The following is a 6,523-nucleotide window of genomic DNA, read 5'->3' as shown; positions in this document are numbered from 1 at the left end:
TCTGAAAAATAGTAGAAATTTATTGTTCTTTTCTAAAAAGGGGTTCCAGAAATCTAGATTTGGGAATAAGAAGACTAATCCAAGTAGCTCAATGATTACTATGACCTTCCAAAGCTTTTCAAAGGACGAAATGATGATTTTGATCCTGCAAAAGAACTTCTATCAACCATTTAACCCAATCCTACAACAAGAAATCATTAATATTAAATGCAGAAATGGAAAGAAATAAGAACAAGAGATGCATGTGAATAAGAAGTGAAAAGAAGAAAAGAAAATGATACAAAAGGGCTTTGAGGCTCCTGGGATGGCCAAGCCCAAGGAAAATCAGATACCTATGGAGGAGAACAAGATTTAGAAGCTTAACATGACATCAATCTTCATTATTTTCATCAATACAATTACATCCCTACAAGAAAATACAATGGAGCTGCAGAAATACGAGTTCTCTCCACAAGAACACTAATGAAAATCTACCTCTAGAGGAAAATTCGACTTGGTACTTATACAAAATGATTAGGAATCATTCCCCATGAAAGGAGGAAGCTTTCCCCACCAAAATCCCTTGATTAATGGATCTGGTTCCCAATACTAGGAATCTGCATTAAATGGCAGGGAACGCATTCCTAGATTTTCTCAATCATTGGAGTTCCACAATCTGTGCCATAATTCCATAATATCTTGTTGATTTATTATTTGATATTGATTCTCCTATAGTAGGGAGAAAGTCTGTAAATTATCTCCTCCTCCAATTTTCATAATTTGCCCAATATTCCACAAAAATAAATAATAGCAGACACAAATATGCAATTGTTCATAAACCTTCCTAATGAATATATTAAAGTTAAAAATACATTATCTAATGCAAAAAAGAGAGGTTTAATGTGTTGAAGGATAGCCAAATGGGCCTTAATTTATGTTTAATTCAGAGGCATGGGCCTTAATGTATGTCTAATTGGGAGGCCCATCACAATGATAAATCTAATTAAAATGTTTTCAATGCAATGTGGTCTAATGCACTTTACGAAAAGTAAATTATGAGATGAAAACTAAATGAATGAAGAATCAATTTCCTTATGACTGCAAAAGAACTACTACTGCGCAATCAACAGAAAATCAGTATTTTCCCACTTATACAAGCGGCAAACAAAGATTTTAATTGAATCAAAGTATGAAAGACTCAATCAAAATGACATTTTTACCACTTCAAGCATGGATAAACTTTTGCACACCACAAAGAAACTGAAGGAAAACAGACCGGATCTGATGCACACAAAGTAGGAGGATGACCTCACAAATCAGGACATGCTAGGATTTTTAGCAGAAACCCTACAAATTCTCAAATTTAAGGATCAGCACTACTTTTCATATAAAAATCCACGCTGACAGCTTTCAGCGTTACTTTACATAACAAAACACATGTTGGCAGCACTACTTTACATAGAAAATCCCGTGTTGGATGAGAAACTGGACGAGCGCAGGAAGACAGTTGAAGACAGGGTTTCCAATGCAACTGTACTAAAAAAATAAGCGTTGTCAGTGTGACTACGTCTGATAAAAATTGCATTGATCGAGGAAATTTTAGGAAAAACAAGTAGATCTTGAGCAAAACCCTAGACCTGATACCCTAAATGACCGACTACTCAGAGTACAAACTCAAAGGCAATCAAAACCAAGGATCATTGAAAGGTTAGCCAAACTAATCAAAAAGGGAAAATGCAAAATGAGGGTTGAAAGGGCTATAGGCTCCCCAGTGGAGTTGCCAATTTGTTATCTAGGCAATCCCTTCTACAGATATAAGTGATCCCTCTAGTCCAATGAGTGGATCTAGTAACAACTGAAACAAATACATGCAAAACTCTCCTAGTTTAAATCATAATGACATCAGTGAGGAAATATGGCCTACCTCACTCCTATGCGGTCAATTTTTTATGTCGATCTCGATCTCCTTACTTCCAAGATCGATCCTCGCTATTCTGTTGTGAATGAATGCCTGCAAGAAAGATCAAATAAAGACAACAAAGGAAAAAGCATAGCTTATGCATTCTAATGTAAACCATATGATAGATCAAGGAGCATCATACTAAGCAAGTAGTCATTTAAATGCTTATGGAAAGTAAACATGCATTGTATTAATAATAAACATAAGAGGGAATCATACAACCACTGCCTTGATGTTGGAAGCCTCCTTCATGATGGGTTTCCAAGTCCAAGCCAAGTCTTCTCAAGCTCTCCTTTCTCCTTCACAAATTGGCAGCAATTAGGCACAATTTAGCAGCAGGATGACCAATCTAGTCTAACCAACTATTTGAGGGTATAAGGGAATGTATGTATAGGGAAGGAGAGGGAGTTAGGGATCTGCAAAAGGGGGAGGAAGGTCCACATATTAAGGGGAATATTCCTAAAGGCAGGATCAAGGACTCAAAATGGGAGAACTCGACCATATCCTTACTCAAGAACAACCAACTCATCATTCTTGAGGCTTCTAGTAAGAGAATCTTCTGCTCCATTTTTGAAGAAACTGCCTGAAGAGGATCAACACAGATTTCCTTATCTAAAGTCGCACTACCAGCGCTAGTCACTAGTTAGACCAAAGGATACTAGCACGGGTTTTCCTACTAAAAGTAGCATTGGGCTTGCAAATAGGGTTTTTTGACAAACCCTTCCAGAATGACTTCAAGGCATTTCTTCTTCTTTTCTTCAGGGATGCTCTGATCAATGTTTTTCATGGTGAATTCATTGACAACTTTTGTTGATTTGCCACATTTTGGGAAAAGTTCGACATCTCAGGGTATGAGACAGGGAGTGCGAAAAATTATTGTACAACACACATGAAATTCATTGTTCTAGTGCATAGATATGATGGTGATAGTGTTTCTAAGTCCATTGAGACAAAAGATGTCATTACCTTCTAGCAGTACATATTTGGAGGGGATCAAGGAGGTATCATGGCTAATGATGTGAAAATTCTTGATACATTGACTGACAAATGGTAAGCTGGATGACTAACTGACAAACCTATCTCAGCTGAGTTCATTCATTTAACAAGGTTCATATAATTTTATTATGCTCACAAGATTACTCCAATGGTTTTAGGAACCAAACCATCACCTTAACGTGCCACTCGGTTGTACCTATGAACTATGATCGGATATTTATTCTTGGTGGGAATTCTGAACCAAAGGATAACATTTGGTTTCTAGAGGTTATAATCATGTTGATATAACATTGAACATTAAAATAACATTTGGTTTCTAGAGGTTAGATTCATTTGTTTTTTTCAATGAAATTTTAAAAGATCAATACTAACTTAATATTCGATATGAGTAGGTTGACACTCCTTTCATTATAGAACAAAAAGAGGTACAAAGGAAGGAAGTTGTAGCTTGAAGCGAGTGTGTGATAGGTGACATTCCTTAACCAGTGGTGATTAGTGAACCATCTTGTGTTGGTAAGGGAACATCAATATCTAAACTCATGAAATAATTTCCATCTATTTTTGGGTTCTTTGTAAGTTATACAACATGGATTCCAAGAGAGAAAGAGATGGCTAGAGTATATTATCACTTTACCCAATGTTGGGTTATGGAAATGGAGGTCCTACAAGTAAACTTCCTTGAATCTGCAAATGTCCATGGAAATTTGTATGGAACAATTATTGCAGTTGTGGAGGCAATGGATGATGCGTAGAAGGTATTTGACTTGATCCCTTTTTAATGACTTTTGGATAGTTTTCAGTAATGGATTCTTAAACTAGTGTTGGACATAGCAATTTTTCTTTAATTGTTCCTCCTTTCTGTTAGTTTGAATAACAGTTAGGTGATTTTGGTTTAGTTTAACCTCAAAGTTCGCTTACTTAAGTGTCAATTGCAGAGATGCATTTTGGATATAGATGTTCAGGGGGCAAGGGTTGTGAGGAAAAATACATTAGATGCTCTTTTAATCTTTCTATGTACACCATCATTTGAAGATCTTGAGAAACTCTTGTGTGAAAGGTACATAAAAAAATTTGGTTTAGGTTTTATATTGTTATGGTAGAAGGTAAATAGAAAATACATAATGTTAAAAATCAGTATCATAGATATGGAATTTGATAAAGGGTACTTTACTCCAAGGGAATAAAAGAAGATGATCATATCCAAAAACATCTGAGAAATTCAAAGGAAAAGCTCAAGCTTGGAAGACACTTGATGCTGTTTGACCACATTTTCGTTAATGATAACTTGGAGACATGCTATCAAAGTCTCAAGGTAGGATACTTCTTTAGGCTTTGTGTACATTAGAGGGGTTGAAATTTTGAGCTGAAAGAAAGAAAATTATTTTAAATACAATATTTCCCATATGAAGGAAATTCTTGGCTTGAATGAGGGGTTCTTACCATTAGCTGAAGCAAATGATCTCACCAAGTCCTCTGAGTACCTATTTTATTTTCTTTGTAATTTCCATGTTTCAATTCTTTAAATGGCATTTTGTAAGGTTTTACTAAATGTGGGCCATCCTTTGGCATGAAAAATAAACGTAGTTTTGGCGGACGTCGATCTTCTACCCAGTGATTCTGCATCATTAATGGATCAAAGGCGTATGTCAAGCTTCTACCCATTCATTCTGCATCATTAATGGATCAAAAAGTAATAGTGTATGGGGGTATGCCATCAAATGGAAGAGCATTAAATAATATGTAAGTGAACATTTTCTGGAGAATTGTATTTCTGAGACCATTTCTTAGCCTTGGTACCTATGTGGGAATCCATTCTTAAATAAAAAAATTAGCGCACTAATTTTTACAATTCTTTGTGCTGCAAACATGTACTGGATGTGTCTTCTCTAGGAGGTGGAGCTCCAGGAAGAAATCGAGAGCTAAGGATTTGTAGATTGGATCAAATTTTTTATCCTTACAGTGGTGTCAAGCAAGGAGCACAATCAACAGACCAGAAAAAGATTCATCCTGAAGTTCTGGTTGCAGAAGACATGGAAGTTGGTCACTAGTACAAATTTTGATGATAGGAGGGCCTGATTTTATCCAAATTTATAATATAGATATTTGGATCTTGTCATCGTTAGGTCTCATCAACTATTTATAATAAAAAGTAGATCTGTTTGGGTGTTGGATTAGAAATTAATATTTCATAACCTAATATTCAGATTAGGAATAGAATTTTAGTAGGGCAAGTTTTGAGGCTTCTGTACAAGTAGGGATGAGAATTGCATAACAAGCCTGATTTAGATCGATGCTAATACTAATAGTAATGATTTTTTAGGACCCTAAAGTTGTGGTTTAAGTTCTTATTTTTTGTAGGTGCATGCCAAATTTGGTTTTTCACAAGTGTAGATCCCAAATGATTTCCCCATTCTTGATTAGTGCAAATGATATAATCAATTTTCTCCTTTGTAGATAGAAAAGTGAGTCACTAGTTCTGTTTTTACCACCCATAGAAAAATTTATCTTTTGTTGGATGCATTTGGGTATTTTTTCATCTTTGTTCAGACTGGCCTGTGAAGCCATAGCAGATGTACTCTATTTTTCCCCACAATAATAACGTAATGATCAAGTGGATTTAATATAGTGGCTAAGAATTTCAGCTACATTTGTATTTCACCTGGGATTTAATTAATTTGATTATGCAGACGAGCATGTACATCATTTGGCACACAAGTCATTGATGACATAGTATTCATAGTAATATGAGTGCCCATGGAATCCTATAAGCCATTTAGAGAACACTATCCACTTTGATGATTTCCATCATTAAGTGATAACATAGAAATTTTGAGGGAAGCAAATCACAGTAGCCCAAGGAAATGAAAAGAATCATTATGCTTCATTGATGACATGCACACCTAAAATACCATTTATTTATGTAATCTGTTTCGGGTGAAGAAGTCCACAATGGCTTGAGAAGATGAACTCTTGTATATTATCATATTAAAATAGTCTCATGTTCCAGCTCGATTTAGAAGCACTCCTAAAATCTCATCCTAATCATACTGCACCAGTTATTTTGTCCTCCCCAATTCTAGATAACCACCATGTTTCAAGCATTTGATTGAAAATGTTGCAGAAGGAAGTAAAGGAATGTGAGTTTTTTCTAAAAGATCGATTAATATCATTTTATGTCTAGGCACAAAGTGGGCTCTAATATGCATGTATATATGTACCTGACAATGGGGGACCTAAGTGATGTACTGGCACTTCATCATTCTTCATATATCATAATCGTCATTGTACAAATCGGATATCCTAATTATCCTAAATCAAGTGAAATATGTAATCCTCGCTTCGTTAAATCCATTCTAGATGACAAAGGGTGATGCGAGATAGAAACAATTGGTGAGAGACTACTTCTTCCTTGTTGTTATCTCATCTTAAATATTGTGGGGCCAACATTTTCTTGTTGTTTCCTCTTATGATATTTATATATGATCCTATCAAATCTTTCTATTGCAAGGGTTTAGAACTGAATGTCATGGGTAATTTAAATTCTAGTTTGTGTTGGTTTAAACACTAGGGCTAATCTATCTACAATCG

The 6,523-nt window shown here is 35.4% G+C and overlaps 1 pseudogene; it reads left to right on the top strand.

Moving 5' to 3' along the window:
* The first annotated feature begins 3,083 nt into the window (after window positions 1–3,083).
* On the top strand, window positions 3,084–4,458 carry LOC149182770 (guanylate kinase 1-like; annotated as a pseudogene).
* The last annotated feature ends 2,065 nt before the right edge of the window (window positions 4,459–6,523 follow it).

Source organism: Pinus tabuliformis, chromosome 3_2 (genome assembly GCF_031772625.1).
Source record: "Pinus tabuliformis cultivar Carrire ecotype Pingquan chromosome 3_2, CPIR1, whole genome shotgun sequence".
Lineage (NCBI taxonomy): Eukaryota > Viridiplantae > Streptophyta > Pinopsida > Pinales > Pinaceae > Pinus > Pinus tabuliformis.
This window is presented reverse-complemented; position numbering and strand designations above follow the sequence as displayed.